Raw genomic sequence first — 19,750 nt, forward strand, 5'->3', positions numbered from 1 at the left:
CAACTATGAGCGTTTTGACGGCACCTGTGAGGCCTTGGTCGGCAATTATGAATGAAAAGTCAGCAACAATGAGCACTTTTTCTTTAAATGTGAGCATTCTGACGGCTTGTGTAAGGAATCTGACGCCACTGTGAGTCTTTTGACAGCAACCATGAACCATTTAACGTACACTTTCAGCAGTATGTTTGATATTATGAATGAAAAGCCGGCAACTATGAGCATCGTGGAAGCGAGTTTGAGCATTTTGAAAGTACGTGTGAACATTCTGAAGGCAACTGTGAGTATTTTCAAGATGAGCACGAACCATTATGTGGGCAACTATGAGCCCTTTGTCCGCAATTAGTAACGAAGTCGGCAACTATGAGCGTTTTGACGGCACCTGTGAGGCCTTGGTCGGCAATTATGAATGAAAAGTCAGCAACAATGAGCACTTTTTCTTTAAATGTGAGCATTCTGACGGCTTGTGTAAGGAATCTGACGCCACTGTCAGCCTTTTGGCAGCAACCATGAACCATTTAACTTACACTATCAGCAGTAAGTTAGATATTATCGATGAAAATTCGGCAACTATGAGCATCGTGGAATCGAGTGTGAGCAATTTGAAAGTACGTCTGAACATTCTGAAAGCAACTGTGAGTATTTTGAAGATGGCCACCAACCATTATGTAGGCAACTATGAGCCATTTGTCCGGAAATATGAACTAAAATCCGGCTACTATGAGCGTTTTGACGGCACCTGTGAGTCCTTGGTCGGCAATTATGAACGAATGGTCGGCAACTATGAGCACTTTTTCTTTAAAACTGAGCATTCTGACGGCTTGTGTGAGGAATCTGACGACAACTGTGAGCCTTTTGTCAGCAACCATTAACCATTTAACTTACAATATCAGCAGTAAGTTAGATATTATGAATGAAAAGTCTTCAACTATTAGCACCGTGGGAGCGAGTGTGAGCATTTTGAAAGTACGTCAGAACATTCTGAATGCAACTGTGAGTATTTTGAAGATGAGCACGAACCATTATGTAGGCAACTATGAGCGCTTTGTCCGCCAATATGAACGAAAAGTCGGCAAATATGTGCGATTTGACGGCACCTTTGAGGCCTTGGTCGGCAATTATGAACGAAAAGTCGGCAAATATGAGCGTTTTGACGGCTACTGAGAGGTCCTGTTCGGAAATTATGAACGAATGGTCGGCAACTATGAGCATTTTCTCTTTAAATGTGAGCATTCTGACGGCTTGTGTGAGGAATCTGACGCCACTGTGAGCCTTTTGGCAGCAACTACGAACCATTTAGCTTACACTATCCCCAGTAAGTTAGATATTAAGGATGAAAATTCGGCAAATATCAGCACCGTGCAATCGAGTGAGAGCAATTTGAAAGTACGTCTGAACATTCTGAAGGTAACTGTGAGTATTTTGAAGATGAGCACGAACCATTATGTAGGCAACTATGAGCCCTTTGTCCGCAAATATGATGGAAAAGTTGGCAACTATGACCGTTTTTGGCGGAACCTGTGAGGCCTTGGTCGGCAATTATGAACCAATGGTCGGCAACTATGAGCACTTTTTCTTTAAAACTGAGCATTCTGACGGCTTGTGTGAGGAATCTGAGGGCAACTGTGTCCTTTGAAAGCAACCATAAACTATTTATCTTACACTATCAGCAGTATGCTAGATATTATGAACGAAAAGTCGGCAACTATGAGCATCGTGGAAGCGAGTGTGAGCATCTTGAAAGTACGTTTGAACATTCTGAAGGCAACTGTGAGTATTTTGAAGATGAGCACGAACCATTATGTAGACAACTATGAGCCCTTTGTCCGCAATTAGTAACGAAAAGTCGGCAACTATGAGCGTTTTGACGGCACCTGTGAGACCTTGGTCGGCAATTATGAATGAAAAGTCGGAACTATGAGCGTTTTGACGGCTACTGTGATGCCTTGGTCGGAAATTATGAACGAATGGTCGGCCACTATGAGCACTTTTTCTTTAAATGTGAGAATTCTAACTGCTTGGGTGAGGAATCTGACGGCAACTGTGTCTTTGGACAGCAACCATAAACCACTTATCTTACACTATCAGCAGTATGTTAGATATTATGAATGGAAAGTCGGCAACTAACAGCAACGTGGAAGCGAGTGTGAGCATTTTCAAAGTACGTTTGAACATTCTGAAGGCAACTGTGAGTATTTTGAAGATGAGCACGAATCATTATGTAGGCAACTATGAGCCCTTTGTCCGCAATTAGTAACGAAAGTCGGCAACTATGAGCGTTTTGACGGCACCTGTGAGGCCTTGGTCGGCAAGTATAAATGAAAAGTCAGCAACAATGAGCACTTTTTTTTAAATGTGAGCATTGTGACGGCTTGTGTGAGGAATCTGACTCCACTGTGAGCCTTTTAGCAGCAACCACGAACCATTTAACTTACACTATCCCCAGTAAGTTAGATATTATGGATGAAAAGTCGGCAACTATGAGCATCGTGGAAGGGAGTGTGAGCATTTTGAAAGTACGTGAAACATTCTAAAGGCAACTGTGAGTATTTTGAGGATGAGCACGAACCATTATGTAGGCAACTATGAGCTTTTGTCCGCAATTAGGAACGAAAATTCGGCAACTATGAGCGTTTTTACGGCACCTGTGAGGCCTTGGTCGGCAATTATGAATGAAAATTCGGCAAAAATGAGCGTTTTGTCGGCTACTGTGATGCCTTGGTCGGCAATTATGTACGAATGGTCGGCAACTATGAGCACTTTTTCTTTAAATCTGAGCATTCTGACGGCTTGTGTGAGGAATCTGACGGCAACTGTAAGTCTTTTGACAGCAACCATGAACCATTTAACAAACACTTTCAGCAGTATGTGAGATATTATGAATGAAAAGTCGGCAACTGTGAGCATCGTGGAAGCGAATGTGAGCATTTTGAAAATACGTATGAACATTCTGAAGGCAACTGTGAGTATTTTGAAGATGAGAACGAACCATTATGTAGGCAACTATGATCCCTTTGTCCGCCAATATGAACGAAAAGTCGGCAATTATGAGCGTTTTGAGGGCATCTTTGAGGCCTTGGTCGGCAATTATGAGCGAAAAGTCGGCAAATATGAACGTTTTGACGGCTACTGAGTGGTCCTGTTCGGAAATTATGAACGAATGGTCGGCTACTATGAGCACTTTTTCTTTAAATGTGAACATTCTGACTGCTTGGGTGAGGAATCTGACGGCAACTGTGTCTTTTGACAGCAACCATAAACCATTTATCTTACACTATCAGCAGTATGTTAGATATTATGAATGAAAAGTCGGCAAGTATGAGCAGCGTGGAAGCGAGTGTGTGCATTTTGAAAGTACGTGTGAACATTCTGAAGGCAACTGTGAGTATTTTGAGGATGAGCAGGCAACAATATGTAGGCAACTATGAGCCCTTTGTAAGCAATTATTAACGAAAAGTCGGATATTATGAGCGTTTTGACGGCTATTGTGAGGCCCTTGTCGGCAATTATGAACGAAAAGTCAGCAACTATGAGCACTTTTTCTTTAAATGTGAGCACTCTGACGGCTTGTGTGAGGAATCTGACGCCGCTGTGAGCCTTTTGGCAGCAACCACAAACCATTTAACTTACACTATCCCCAGTAAGTTAGATATTATGGATGAAAATTCCGCAACTATGAGCACCGTGGAATCGAGTGTGAGCATTTTGAAAGTACGTCTGAACATTCTGAAGGCAACTGTGAGTATTTTGAAGATGAGCATGCACCATTATGTAGGTAACTATGAGCTCTTTGTCCGCAAACATGAACGAAAATCCGGCAACTATGAGCGTTTTGACGGCACTTGTGAGGCCTTGGTCGGCAATTATAAACAAATAGTCGGCAACTATGAGCACTTTCTTGTTTAAATGTGAGCATTCTGACGGCTTGTGTGAGGAATCGGACGGCAACTGTGAGTCTTTTGACAACAACCATCAACCATTTAACTTACACTATCAGCAGTATGTTAGATATTATGAATGGAAAGTCGGCAACTAACAGCAACGTTGAAGCGAGTGTGAGCATTTTCAAAGTACGTTTGAACATTCTGAAGGCAACTGTGAGTATTTTGAAGATGAGCATGAACCATTATGTGGGCAACTATGAGCCCTTTGTCCGCAATTAGTAACGAAAGTCGGCAACTATGAGCGTTTTGACGGCACCTGTCAGGCCTTGGTCGGCAATTATGAATGAAAAGTCAGCAACAATGAGCACTTTTTCTTTAAATGTGAGCATTCTGACGGCTTGTGTGAGGAATCTGAAGGCAACTGTGAGTCTTTTGGCAGCAACCATAAACCATTTAAATTACACTATCAGCAGTATGTTAGATATTATGAATGAAAGTCGGCAACTATGAGCACAGTGGAAGCGAGTGTGAGCATTTTGAAAGTACGTCTGAACATTCTGAAGGCAACTGTGAGTATTTTGAAGATGAGCACGAACCATTATGTAGGCAACTATGAGCCCTCTGACCGCAATTATGAACGAAAAGTCGGCAATAATGATCGTTTTGACGGCACCCGTGAGGCCTTAGTCGGCAAGTATGACGGAAAAGTCGCCAACTATGAGCGTATTGTCGGCTACTGTGAGGAATTGGTAGGCAATTATGAACGAACGTTCGGCAACTATAAGCAATTTTTCTTTAAATCTGAGCATTCTGACGGCTTGTGTGAGGAATCTGACAGCAACTGTGTCTTTTGACAGCAACCATGAACCATTTAGCTTACACTATCAGCAGTATGTTAGATATTGTGAATGAAAAGTCAGCTACTATGAGCACCGTGGATCGAGTGTGAGCATTTTGAAAGTACGTCTGAAGATTCTGAAGGCAACTGTGAGTATTTTGAAGATGAGCACGAACCATTATGTAGGCAACTATGAGCCATTTGTGAGCAATTATGAACGAAATCTCGGCAATTATGAGCGTTTTGACGGCACGTGTGAGGCCTTGGTCGGCAATTATGAACGAATGGTCGGCCATTATGAGCACTTTTTCTTTAAATCTGAGCCTTCTTACGGCTTGTGTGAGGAATCTGACGGCAACTGTGAGCCTTTTGACAGCAACTTGAACCATTTAACTTATATTATCAGTAGTAACTTAGATTTTATGAATGAAAAGTCGGCAACTATAAGCAACGTGGAAGCAAGTGTGAGCATTTTCAAAGTACGTGTGAACATTCTGAAGGCAACTGTGAGTATTTTGAAGATGAGCATGAACCATTATGTAGGCAACTATGAGCACTTTGTTCGCAATTGTGAAGGAAAGTCGGCAACTATGAGCGTTTTGACGGCACCTGTATTGCCTTGGTTGGCAATTATGAACGAAAAGTCAGCAACTATGAGCGTTTTGACGGCAACTGTGAGATTACGTCGGCAATTATGAACGAATAGTCGGCAACTATGAGCATCATGAAAGCGAGTTTGAGCACTTTGAAAGCACGCGTGAACATTGTGACGCCAAAAGCGAGTATTTTGAAAATAAACATTAAAAATAATGTTTTCAATTGTGAGCCCTATATTCGCAATTATGAACGAAAAGTCGGCAAGTATGAGCGTTTTGACGGCAACTGTGAGCATTGGGTCGGCAATTATGAACAAAAAGTCGACAACTATGAGCATCATGAAAGCGAGTGTGAGCACTTTGAAAGCACGTGTGAACATTCTGAAGGCAACTGCGAGTATTTTGTAGATAAACATGGAAAATATTGATTTCAACTATGAGCCCTATGTCCGGAAACAAGAAAGAAAAGTCGGCAACTATGAGCGTTTTGACGGCAACTTTGAGCCCTAGGTCGGCAAGTTTGAACGAATAGTCGGCAACTATGAGCCCTTTTTTTAATGTGAGATTCTGACGGCTTGTCAGAGGAATCTGACGACAACTGTGAGCCGTTTGACAGCAACCATGAACCATTTAACTTTTACTATTAGCCGTATATTTGATATTATGAATGAAAAGTCGGCAACTATGAGCCTTGAGACCGAGCGTTAGCAATATCAGGGTTAGTGTGAAAATTGTATGGCCATTATAAGTGCCTCGTAATTTGCGGGAATGAAAGGTGTCGTATACGTAAAGCCTTCGTTACTTTTTTTCTTACCACATTTACTTATTTTATGAACTTTGAGGACATGTATAAGAATTTTGAAGGCTAGTGTGAGCAGTTTGACGGCTAGTGTGAGCAGTTTGACGGCTAGTGTTACAACGATAAAATATAATTTGCTGTAGCCTAGGTTCCTTATTTTCTTATAATAAATACGAGCCACAATAAAATAAAACTATTTCCATTACCTGGTTTGTAATTTTTATTTATATATATATATATTATTTCTCTGGTTGCCTGCCACCTAGATATTGACAATCTCATTATTTTATGACATATGAATATCTTTTTTGTATATTTGTACAATTGCATATTTTTAACTAAATTCTTCTTCGAAATTAACCTGGGTTAGTACATATAAAAAATACTCATTGCCCAAAAACATAAAAATATACAACCGTTTGTATGTGAACGATCTGACGGCAACTGTGAGCTCTATGTCCGCAATTATAAACGAAAAGTCGGCAACCATGAGCGTTTTCACGGCAACTGTGAGCACTGGGTCGGCAATCATGAACAAAACGTCGGCAACCATAAGCATCGTGAAAGCGAGTGTGAGCACTTTCAAAGCAGGCTTGAACATTGTGACGCCAAAAGCGAGTATTTTGAAGATAAACATTAAAAATTATGTTTTCAACTATAAGCCCTATGTCCGCAATTATGAACGAAAAGTCGGTTACTATGAGCGTTTTGACGGCAAATGTGAGCCCTAGGTCGGCAATTATGAACGAATAGTCGGCAACTATGAGCACTTTATTGGTAAATGTGAGCATTGTGACGGCTTGTGTGAGGAATCTGACGGCAACTCTGATTCTTTTGACAGCAAACATGAACCATTTAACTTAATATCTAACATACTGCTGATAGTGTATGAATGAAAAGTCAGCAACTATGAGCATCGTAGAAGCGAGTGTAAACATTTTGAAAGTACGTTTGAACATTCTGAAGGCAAGTGTGAGTATTTTGAAGATGAACTCGAACCAGTATGAAGGCAACTATGAGCCCAATGTCCGCAATTACGAACGAAAAGGCGACAGCTATGAGCGTTTTGACGGCACCTGTGAGGCCTTGCTCGGCAATTATAAACGAATAGTCGGCAACTATGAGCACTTTTTCTTTAAAATGAGCATTCTCACGGCCTTGCTAGAAATCTGAAAGTAACTGTGAGTCTTTTGACAGCAACCATGAACCATTTAACTTACACAATCAGCAGTAAGTTAGATATTAAGAATGAAATGTCGGCAACTATGAGCATCGTGGAAGCGAGTGTGAGCATTTTGAAAGTACGTATGAACATTCTGAAGGCAACTCTGAGTATTTTGAAGATGAGCACGAACCATTATGTAGGCAATTATGACCCCTTTGTCCGCAATTAGGAACGAAAAGTCGGCAACTCTGAGCGTTTTAACGGCACCCTTGAGGCCTTGGTCGGTAATTATGAACGAAAAGTCGGCAACTATAAGCGTTTTCACGGCTACTGTGAGGTCTTGGTCGGCAATTGTGAACGAATGGTCGGCAACTATGAGGACTTTTTCTTTAAATCTGAGCATTCTGACGGCTTGTGTGAAGAATCTGACGGCAACAGTGAGCCTTTTGATAGCAACCATGAACTATTTAACTTACACTGTCAACAGTATGTTAGATAGTATGAATGGAAAGTCGGCAACTATGAGCATCGTGGAAGCGAATGTGAGCATTTTGAAAGTACGTGTGAACATTCTGAAGGCAACTGTGAGTATTTTGAGGATGAGCACGAACCATTATGAGGCAACTATGAGCTTTTTGTCCGCAATTAGGAACGAAAATTCGGCAACTATCAGTGTTTTTACGGCACCTGTGAGGCCTTGGTCGGCATTTATGAATGAAAAGTCGGCAACTATGAGCACTTTATTGGTAAATGTGAGCATTGTGACGGCTTGTGTGAGGAATCTGACGGCAACTCTGATTCTTTTGACAGCAAACATGAACCATTTAACTTAATATCTAACATACTGCTGATAGTGTATGAATGAAAAGTCAGCAACTATGAGCATCGTAGAAGCGAGTGTAAACATTTTGAAAGTACGTTTGAACATTCTGAAGGCAAGTGTGAGTATTTTGAAGATGAACTCGAACCAGTATGAAGGCAACTATGAGCCCAATGTCCGCAATTACGAACGAAAAGGCGACAGCTATGAGCGTTTTGACGGCACTTGTGAGGCCTTGGTCGGTAATTATGAACGAAAAGTCAGCAGCTATCCGCGTTTTGACGGCAACTGTGAGCCCTTTGTTCGGAATTATGAACGAAAAGTCGGCAACTCTGAGCGTTTTGACGGCACTTGTGAGGCCTTGGTCGGCATTTATGAACCAATGTTCGGCCACTATGAGCATTTATTCTTTAAGTCTGGGCATTCTAATTCTTTGAGTGAGGAATCTGACGGACATTGTGAGCCTTTTGACAGCAACCATGAACCATTTAACTTACACTGTGCGTAGTAAGTTAGATATTATGAATGAAAAGTCGGAAACTATGAGCACCGTGGAAGCGAGTGTAAGCAATTTGAAAGTACGTCTGAACATTCTGAAGGCAACTGTGAGTATCTTGAAGATGAGAACGAACCATTATGTAGGCAACTATGAGCCCTTTGTCCGCAATTATGAACGAAAAGTAGGCAAATATGAGCGTTTTGACGGCAGCTGTGAGGCCTTGGTCGACAATTATGAACGAATGGTCGGCCACTATGAGCACTTTTTCTTTAAATCTGAGCATTCTTACGGCTTGTGTGAGGAATCTGAAAGCAACCGTGAGCCTTTTGACAGCAACCATGAACCATTTAACTTACACTATCAGCAGAATATTAGATATTATGAATGAAAAGTCGGCAACTATAACCAACGTGGAAGCGAGTATGAGCATTCTGAAAGTACGTGTGAACATTCTGAAGGCAAGGGTGAGTGTTTTGAGAATGAGCACGAACCATTATGTAGGCAACTATGAGCCCTTTGTCCGCAAATATGAAAGAAAAGTCGGCAGTTATGAGCGTTTTGACGGCACCTGTGAGGCCTTGGTCGGGAATTATGAACGAAAAGTCGGCAACTATGAGCGTTTTGACGGCTACTGTGAGGTCTTGGTCGGCAATTATGAACGAACGGTCGGCAACTATGACGACTTTTTTTTTAAATCTGAGCATTCTGACGGCTTGTGTGAGGAATCTGACGGAAACTGCGAGTCTTTTGACAGCAACCATGAACCATTTAACTTACACTATCAGCAGTAAATTAGATATTATGGATGAAAATTCGGCAACTATGAGCACCGTGAAATCGAGTGTGAGCAATTTGAAAGTACGTCTGAACATTCTGAAGGCAACTGGGAGTATTTTGAAGATGAGAACGAACCATTATGTAGGCTACTATGAGCCCTTTGTCCGCAATTATGAACGAAAATTAGGCAAATATTAGCGTTTTGACGGCTATTGAGGCCTTGACGGCAATTATGAACGAATGATCGGCATTTATGAGCACTTTTTCTTTAAATCTGAGCATTCTGACGGCTTGTGTGAGGAATCTGACCGCAACTGTGATCCTTTTGACTGCAACCATGAACCATTTAACTTACACTATCAGCAGTATGTTCGATATTATGAAAGAAAAGTCGGCAACTATGAGCATCGTGGAAGCGAGTATGAGCATTCTGAAAGTACGTGTGAACATTCTGAAGGCAAGGGTGAGTGTTTTGAGAATGAGCACGAACCATTATGTAGGCAACTATGAGCCCTTTGTTCGCAATTATGAACGAAAAGTCGGCAATTATGAGCGTTTTGACGGCACCCTTGAGGCCTTTTTCGGCAATTATGAACGAAAAGTCGGCAACTATGAGCGTTTTCACGGCTACTGTGAGGCCTTGGTCGGCAATTATGAACGAATGGTCGGCAACTATGAGTAGTTTTTCTTTAAATCTGAGCATTCTGACGGCTTGTGTGAGGAATCTGACGGCAACTGTGAGCCTTTTGACAGCAACCATTAACCTTTTAACTTACACTGTGAGTAGTAAGTTAGATATTATGAATGAAAGTCTGCAACTATGAGCACCGTGGAAGCGAGTGTGAGCATTTTGAAAGTATGTCTGAACATTCTGAAGGAAACTGTGAGTATTTTGAAGATGAGAACGAACCATTATGTAGGCAACTATGAGCCCTTTGTCCGCAATTATGAACGAAGAGTCGGCAATGATGAGCGTTTTGACGGCACCTGTGAGGCCTTGGTCTGCAATTATGAACGAATGGTCGAAGATTATGAGCTCTTTTTCTTTAAATCTGAGCATTCTGACGGCTTGTGTGAGGAATCTGACATCAAATGTGAGCCTTTGGACAGCAGTCATGAACCATTGAACTTACACTATCAGCACTAAGTTAGATATTATGAATGAAAAGTCGGCAGCTATGAGCACCATGGAATGGAGTGTGAGCATTTTGAAAGTACGTCTGAACATTCTGAAGGCAACTGTGAGTATTTTGAAGATGAGAACGAACCATTATGTAGGCAAATATTAGCCCTTTGTTCGCAATTATGAACGAGAAGTCGGCAATTATGAGCGTTTTAACGGCACCCTTGAGGCCTTGGTCGGTAATTATGAACGAAAAGTCGGCAACTATGAGCGTTTTCACGGCTACTGTGAGGTCTTGGTCGGCAATTGTGAACGAATGGTCGGCAACTATGAGGACTTTTTCTTTAAATCTGAGCATTCTGACGGCTTGTGTGAAGAATCTGACGGCAACAGTGAGCCTTTTGATAGCAACCATGAACTATTTAACTTACACTGTCAACAGTATGTTAGATAGTATGAATGGAAAGTCGGCAACTATGAGCATCGTGGAAGCGAATGTGAGCATTTTGAAAGTACGTGTGAACATTCTGAAGGCAACTGTGAGTATTTTGAGGATGAGCACGAACCATTATGAGGCAACTATGAGCTTTTTGTCCGCAATTAGGAACGAAAATTCGGCAACTATCAGTGTTTTTACGGCACCTGTGAGGCCTTGGTCGGCATTTATGAATGAAAAGTCGGCAACTATGAGCGTTTTGACGGCTACTGTGAGGCTTTGGTCGGCAATTATGAACGAATGGTCGGCCACTATGAGCATATTTTTTTAAAAACTGAGCATTCTGACGGCTTGTGTGAGGAATCTGACGGCAACTGTGAGTCTTTTGGCAGCAACCATGAATCATTTAACTTACACTATCAACAGTATGTAAGATATTATGAATGAAAATTCGGCAACTATGAGCATCGTGGAAGCGAGTGTGAGCTTTTTGAAAGTACGTGTGAACATTCTGAAGGGAATTGTGAGTATTTTGAGGATGAGCAGGAACCATTATGTAGGCAACTATGAGCCCTTTGTCCGAAAATATGAACTAAAATCCGGTAACTATGAGCGTTTTTACGGCACCTGTGAGGCCTTGGTTGGCAATTGTGAACGAATGGTAGGCAACTATGAGCACTTTTTCTTTAAATCTGAGTATTCTGACGGCTTGTGTGAGGAATCTGACGCCAACTGTGTCTTTTGACAGCAACCATAAACCATTTATCTTACACTATCAGCAGTATGTTAGATATTATGAATGAAAAGTCGGCAACTATGAGCATCGTGGAAGCAAGTGTGAGCATTTTGGAAAAACGTGTGAACATTCTGAAGGCAAATTTGAGTATTTTCAAGATGAGCACGAACCATTATGTAGGCAACTATTAGCACTTTGTTCGGAATTATGAAGGAAAACTCGGCAACTATGAGCGTTTTGACGGCTGCTGTGACGCCTTGGTGGACAATTATGAACGAATGGTCGGAAACTATAAGCACTTTTTTAAATCTGTGCATTCTGACGGCTTGTGTGAGGAATCTGACGGCAACTGTGTCTTTTGACAGCAACAATAAACCATTTATCTTACACTATCAGCAGTATGTTAGATATTATGAATGAAAACTCGGCAACTATGAGCATCGTGGAAGCGAGTGTGAGCATTTTGAAAGTACGTGTGAACATTCTGAAGGAAAATGTGAGTATTTTGAAGATGAGCACGAACCATTATGTAGGCAACTATGAGCCCTTTGTCCGCAATTATAAACGAAAAGTCGGCAATTATGAGCGTTTTGACGGCACCTGTGAGGCCTTGGTCGGCAATTATGAACGAAAAGTCAGCAACTATGACCACTTTTTCTTTAAATGTGAGCATTCTGACGGCTTGTGTGAGGAATCTGACAGCAAATGTGAGCCTTTTCACAGCAACCATAAACCATTTATCTTACAGTATCAGCAGTATGTTAGATATTATGAATGAAAAGTCGGCAACTATGAGCATCGTGGAAGCGAGTGTGAGCATTTTGAAAGTACGTGTGAACATTCTGAAGGCCACTGTGAGTATTTTGAAGATGAGCACGAACCATTATGTAGGCAACTATGAGCCCTTTGTCCGCAATTATAAACGAAAGTGGGCAATTATGAGCGTTTTGACGGCACCTGTGAGGCCTTGGTCGGCAATTATGAACGAAAAGTCAGCAACTATGACCACTTTTTCTTTAAATCTGAGCATTCTTACGGCTTGTGTGAGGAATCTGAAAGCAACCGTGAGCCTTTTGACAGCAACCATGAACCATTTAACTTACACTATCAGCAGAATATTAGATATTATGAATGAAAAGTCGGCAACTATAACCAACGTGGAAGCGAGTATGAGCATTCTGAAAGTACGTGTGAACATTCTGAAGGCAAGGGTGAGTGTTTTGAGAATGAGCACGAACCATTATGTAGGCAACTATGAGCCCTTTGTCCGCAAATATGAAAGAAAAGTCGGCAGTTATGAGCGTTTTGACGGCACCTGTGAGGCCTTGGTCGGGAATTATGAACGAAAAGTCGGCAACTATGAGCGTTTTGACGGCTACTGTGAGGTCTTGGTCGGCAATTATGAACGAACGGTCGGCAACTATGACGACTTTTTTTTTAAATCTGAGCATTCTGACGGCTTGTGTGAGGAATCTGACGGAAACTGCGAGTCTTTTGACAGCAACCATGAACCATTTAACTTACACTATCAGCAGTAAATTAGATATTATGGATGAAAATTCGGCAACTATGAGCACCGTGAAATCGAGTGTGAGCAATTTGAAAGTACGTCTGAACATTCTGAAGGCAACTGGGAGTATTTTGAAGATGAGAACGAACCATTATGTAGGCTACTATGAGCCCTTTGTTCGCAATTATGAACGAAAAGTCGGCAATTATGAGCGTTTTGACGGCACCCTTGAGGCCTTTTTCGGCAATTATGAACGAAAAGTCGGCAACTATGAGCGTTTTCACGGCTACTGTGAGGCCTTGGTCGGCAATTATGAACGAATGGTCGGCAACTATGAGTAGTTTTTCTTTAAATCTGAGCATTCTTACGGCTTGTGTGAGGAATCTGAAAGCAACCGTGAGCCTTTTGACAGCAACCATGAACCATTTAACTTACACTATCAGCAGTAAATTAGATATTATGGATGAAAATTCGGCAACTATGAGCACCGTGAAATCGAGTGTGAGCATTTTGAAAGTACGTGTGAACATTCTGAAGGCCACTGTGAGTATTTTGAAGATGAGCACGAACCATTATGTAGGCAACTATGAGCCCTTTGTCCGCAATTATAAACGAAAGTGGGCAATTATGAGCGTTTTGACGGCACCTGTGAGGCCTTGGTCGGCAATTATGAACGAAAAGTCAGCAACTATGACCACTTTTTCTTTAAATCTGAGCATTCTTACGGCTTGTGTGAGGAATCTGAAAGCAACCGTGAGCCTTTTGACAGCAACCATGAACCATTTAACTTACACTATCAGCAGAATATTAGATATTATGAATGAAAAGTCGGCAACTATAACCAACGTGGAAGCGAGTATGAGCATTCTGAAAGTACGTGTGAACATTCTGAAGGCAAGGGTGAGTGTTTTGAGAATGAGCACGAACCATTATGTAGGCAACTATGAGCCCTTTGTCCGCAAATATGAAAGAAAAGTCGGCAGTTATGAGCGTTTTGACGGCACCTGTGAGGCCTTGGTCGGGAATTATGAACGAAAAGTCGGCAACTATGAGCGTTTTGACGGCTACTGTGAGGTCTTGGTCGGCAATTATGAACGAATGATCGGCATTTATGAGCACTTTTTCTTTAAATCTGAGCATTCTGACGGCTTGTGTGAGGAATCTGACCGCAACTGTGATCCTTTTGACTGCAACCATGAACCATTTAACTTACACTATCAGCAGTATGTTCGATATTATGAAAGAAAAGTCGGCAACTATGAGCATCGTGGAAGCGAGTATGAGCATTCTGAAAGTACGTGTGAACATTCTGAAGGCAAGGGTGAGTGTGTTGAGAATGAGCACGAACCATTATGTAGGCAACTATGAGCCCTTTGTTCGCAATTATGAACGAAAAGTCGGCAATTATGAGCGTTTTGACGGCACCCTTGAGGCCTTTTTCGGCAATTATGAACGAAAAGTCGGCAACTATGAGCGTTTTCACGGCTACTGTGAGGCCTTGGTCGGCAATTATGAACGAATGGTCGGCAACTATGAGTAGTTTTTCTTTAAATCTGAGCATTCTGACGGCTTGTGTGAGGAATCTGACGGCAACTGTGAGCCTTTTGACAGCAACCATTAACCTTTTAACTTACACTGTGAGTAGTAAGTTAGATATTATGAATGAAAGTCTGCAACTATGAGCACCGTGGAAGCGAGTGTGAGCATTTTGAAAGTATGTCTGAACATTCTGAAGGAAACTGTGAGTATTTTGAAGATGAGAACGAACCATTATGTAGGCAACTATGAGCCCTTTGTCCGCAATTATGAACGAAGAGTCGGCAATGATGAGCGTTTTGACGGCACCTGTGAGGCCTTGGTCTGCAATTATGAACGAATGGTCGAAGATTATGAGCTCTTTTTCTTTAAATCTGAGCATTCTGACGGCTTGTGTGAGGAATCTGACATCAAATGTGAGCCTTTGGACAGCAGTCATGAACCATTGAACTTACACTATCAGCACTAAGTTAGATATTATGAATGAAAAGTCGGCAGCTATGAGCACCATGGAATGGAGTGTGAGCATTTTGAAAGTACGTTTGAACATTCTGAAGGCAACTGTGAGTATTTTGAAGATGAGAACGAACCATTATGTAGGCAAATATTAGCCCTTTGTTCGCAATTATGAACGAGAAGTCGGCAATTATGAGCGTTTTAACGGCACCCTTGAGGCCTTGGTCGGTAATTATGAACGAAAAGTCGGCAACTATGAGCGTTTTCACGGCTACTGTGAGGTCTTGGTCGGCAATTGTGAACGAATGGTCGGCAACTATGAGGACTTTTTCTTTAAATCTGAGCATTCTGACGGCTTGTGTGAAGAATCTGACGGCAACAGTGAGCCTTTTGATAGCAACCATGAACTATTTAACTTACACTGTCAACAGTATGTTAGATAGTATGAATGGAAAGTCGGCAACTATGAGCATCGTGGAAGCGAATGTGAGCATTTTGAAAGTACGTGTGAACATTCTGAAGGCAACTGTGAGTATTTTGAGGATGAGCACGAACCATTATGAGGCAACTATGAGCTTTTTGTCCGCAATTAGGAACGAAAATTCGGCAACTATCAGTGTTTTTACGGCACCTGTGAGGCCTTGGTCGGCATTTATGAATGAAAAGTCGGCAACTATGAGCGTTTTGACGGCTACTGTGAGGCTTTGGTCGGCAATTATGAACGAATGGTCGGCCACTATGAGCATATTTTTTTAAAAACTGAGCATTCTGACGGCTTGTGTGAGGAATCTGACGGCAACTGTGAGTCTTTTGGCAGCAACCATGAATCATTTAACTTACACTATCAACAGTATGTAAGATATTATGAATGAAAATTCGGCAACTATGAGCATCGTGGAAGCGAGTGTGAGCTTTTTGAAAGTACGTGTGAACATTCTGAAGGGAATTGTGAGTATTTTGAGGATGAGCAGGAACCATTATGTAGGCAACTATGAGCCCTTTGTCCGAAAATATGAACTAAAATCCGGTAACTATGAGCGTTTTTACGGCACCTGTGAGGCCTTGGTTGGCAATTGTGAACGAATGGTAGGCAACTATGAGCACTTTTTCTTTAAATCTGAGTATTCTGACGGCTTGTGTGAGGAATCTGACGCCAACTGTGTCTTTTGACAGCAACCATAAACCATTTATCTTACACTATCAGCAGTATGTTAGATATTATGAATGAAAAGTCGGCAACTATGAGCATCGTGGAAGCAAGTGTGAGCATTTTGGAAAAACGTGTGAACATTCTGAAGGCAAATTTGAGTATTTTCAAGATGAGCACGAACCATTATGTAGGCAACTATTAGCACTTTGTTCAGAATTATGAAGGAAAACTCGGCAACTATGAGCGTTTTGACGGCTGCTGTGACGCCTTGGTGGACAATTATGAACGAATGGTCGGAAACTATAAGCACTTTTTTAAATCTGTGCATTCTGACGGCTTGTGTGAGGAATCTGACGGCAACTGTGTCTTTTGACAGCAACAATAAACCATTTATCTTACACTATCAGCAGTATGTTAGATATTATGAATGAAAAGTCGGCAACTATGAGCATCGTGGAAGCGAGTGTGAGCATTTTGAAAGTACGTGTGAACATTCTGAAGGAAAATGTGAGTATTTTGAAGATGAGCACGAACCATTATGTAGGCAACTATGAGCCCTTTGTCCGCAATTATAAACGAAAAGTCGGCAATTATGAGCGTTTTGACGGCACCTGTGAGGCCTTGGTCGGCAATTATGAACGAAAAGTCAGCAACTATGACCACTTTTTCTTTAAATGTGAGCATTCTGACGGCTTGTGTGAGGAATCTGACAGCAAATGTGAGCCTTTTCACAGCAACCATAAACCATTTATCTTACAATATCAGCAGTATGTTAGATATTATGAATGAAAAGTCGGCAACTATGAGCATCGTGGAAGCGAGTGTGAGCATTTTGAAAGTACGTGTGAACATTCTGAAGGCCACTGTGAGTATTTTGAAGATGAGCACGAACCATTATGTAGGCAACTATGAGCCCTTTGTCCGCAATTATAAACGAAAGTCGGCAATTATGAGCGTTTTGACGGCACCTGTGAGGCCTTGGTCGGCAGTTATGAACGAAAAGTCAGCAACTATGACCACTTTTTCTTTAAATGTGAGCATTCTGACGGCTTGTGTGAGGAATCTGACAGCAAATGTGAGCCTTTTCACAGCAACCATAAACCATTTATCTTACACTATTAGCAGTATGTTAGATATTATGAATGAAAAGTCGGCCACTATGAGCATCGTGGAAGCGAGTGTGAGCATTTTGAAAGTACGTGTGAACATTCTGAAGGCAACTGTGAGTATTTTGAGGATGAGCACGAACCATTATGAGGCAACTATGAGCTTTTTGTCCGCAATTAGAAACGAAAATTCGGCAACTATGAGCGTTTTTACTTCACCTGTGCGGCCGTGGTCGGCAATTATGAATGAAAAGCCGGCAACTATGAGCGTTTTGACGGCTACTGTGAGGCTTTGGTCGGCAATTATGAACGAATGGTCGGCCACTATGAGCACATTTTCTTTAAATCTGAGCATTCTGACGGCTTGTGTAAGGAATCTGAAGGCAACTGTGAGTCTTTTGGCAGCAACCATGAATCATTTAACTTACATTATAGCAGTATGTAAGATATTATGAATGAAAAATGGCAACTATGAGCATCGTTGAAGCGAGTGTGAGCTTTTTAAAAGTACGTGTAAACATTCTGAAGGGAATTGTGAGTATTTTGAAGATGAGTACGCTCCATTATGTAGGCAACTATGAGCCTTTTGTCCGAAAATATGAACTAAAATCCGGCAAATATGAGCGTTTTTACGGCAGCTGTGAGGCCTTGGTCGGCAATTATGAACGAATGGTCGGCAACTATGAGTACTTTTTCTTTAAATCTGAGCATTCTGACGGCTTGTGTGAGGAATCTGACGGCAAATGTGAGCCTTTTGACAGCAACCTTGAATCTTTTAACTTACACTGTGAGTAGTAAGTTAGATATTATGAATGAAAGTCGGCAACTATGAGCACCGTGGAAGCGAGTGTGAGCATTTTGAAAGTATGTCTGAACATTCTGAAGGCAACTGTGAGTATTTTGAAGTTGAGAACGAACCATCATTTAGACAACTATGAGCCCTTTGTCCGCAATTATGAATGAAAGTCGGCAACTATGAACGTTTTGACGGCTACTGTGAGGCCTTGGTCGGCAATTATGAACGAATGGTCGGCCAGTATGAGCACATTTTCTTTAAATCTGAGCATTCTGACGGCTTGTATGAGGAATCTGACGGCAACTGTGTCTTTTGACAGCAACCATAAACCATTTATCTTACACTATCAGCAGCATGTTAGATATTATGAATGAAAAGTCGGCAACTATGAGCATCGTGGAAGCAAGTGTGAGCATTTTGGAAAAACGTGTGAACATTCTGAAGGCAAATGTGAGTATTTTCAAGATGAGCACGAACCATTATGTAGGCAACTATTAGCACTTTGTTCGGAATTATGAATGAAAATTCGGCAACTATGAGCGTTTTGACGGCTGCTGTGACGCCTTGGTGGACAATTATGAACGAATGGTCGGAAACTATAAGCACTTTTTTTTAAATCTGTGCATTCTGACGGCTTGTGTGAGGAATCTGACGGCAACTGTGTCTTTTGACAGCAACCATAAACCATTTATCTTACACTATCAGCAGTATGTTAGATATTATGAATGAAAAGTCGGCAACTATGAGCATCGTGGAAGCGAGTGTGAGCATTTTGAAAGTACGTGTGAACATTCTGAAGGCAAATGTGAGTATTTTGAAGATGAGCACGAACCATTATGTAGGCAACTATGAGCCCTTTGTCCGCAATTATAAACGAAAAGTCGGCAATTATGAGCGTTTTGACGGCACCTGTGAGGCCTTGGTCGGCAATTATGAACGAAAAGTCAGCAACTATGACCACTTTTTCTTTAAATGTGAGCATTCTGACGGCTTGTGTGAGGAATCTGATAGCAAATGTGAGCCTTTTCACAGCAACCATAAACCATTTATCTTACACTATTAGCAGTATGTTAGATATTATGAATGAAAAGTCGGCAACTATGAGCATCGTGGAAGCGAGTGTGAGCATTTTGAAAGTACGTGTGAACATTCTGAAGGCCACTGTGAGTATTTTGAAGATGAGCACGAACCATTATGTAGGCAACTATGAGCCCTTTGTCCGCAATTATAAACGAAAAGTCGGCAATTATGAGCGTTTTGACGGCACCTGTGAGGCCTTGGTCGGCAATTATGAACGAAAAGTCAGCAACTATGACCACTTTTTCTTTAAATGTGAGCATTCTGACGGCTTGTGTGAGGAATCTGACAGCAAATGTTAGCCTTTTCACAGCAACCATAAACCATTTATCTTACACTATCAGCAGTATGTTAGATATTATGAATGAAAAGTCGGCCACTATGAGCATCGTGGAAGCGAGTGTGAGCATTTTGAAAGTACGTGTGAACATTCTGAAGGCAACTATGAG

The sequence above is a fragment of the Thermobia domestica genome, chromosome 6 (assembly GCF_964235325.1).
Source record: "Thermobia domestica chromosome 6, izTheDome1.hap1.1, whole genome shotgun sequence".
Classification (NCBI taxonomy): Eukaryota; Metazoa; Arthropoda; class Insecta; order Zygentoma; family Lepismatidae; genus Thermobia; species Thermobia domestica.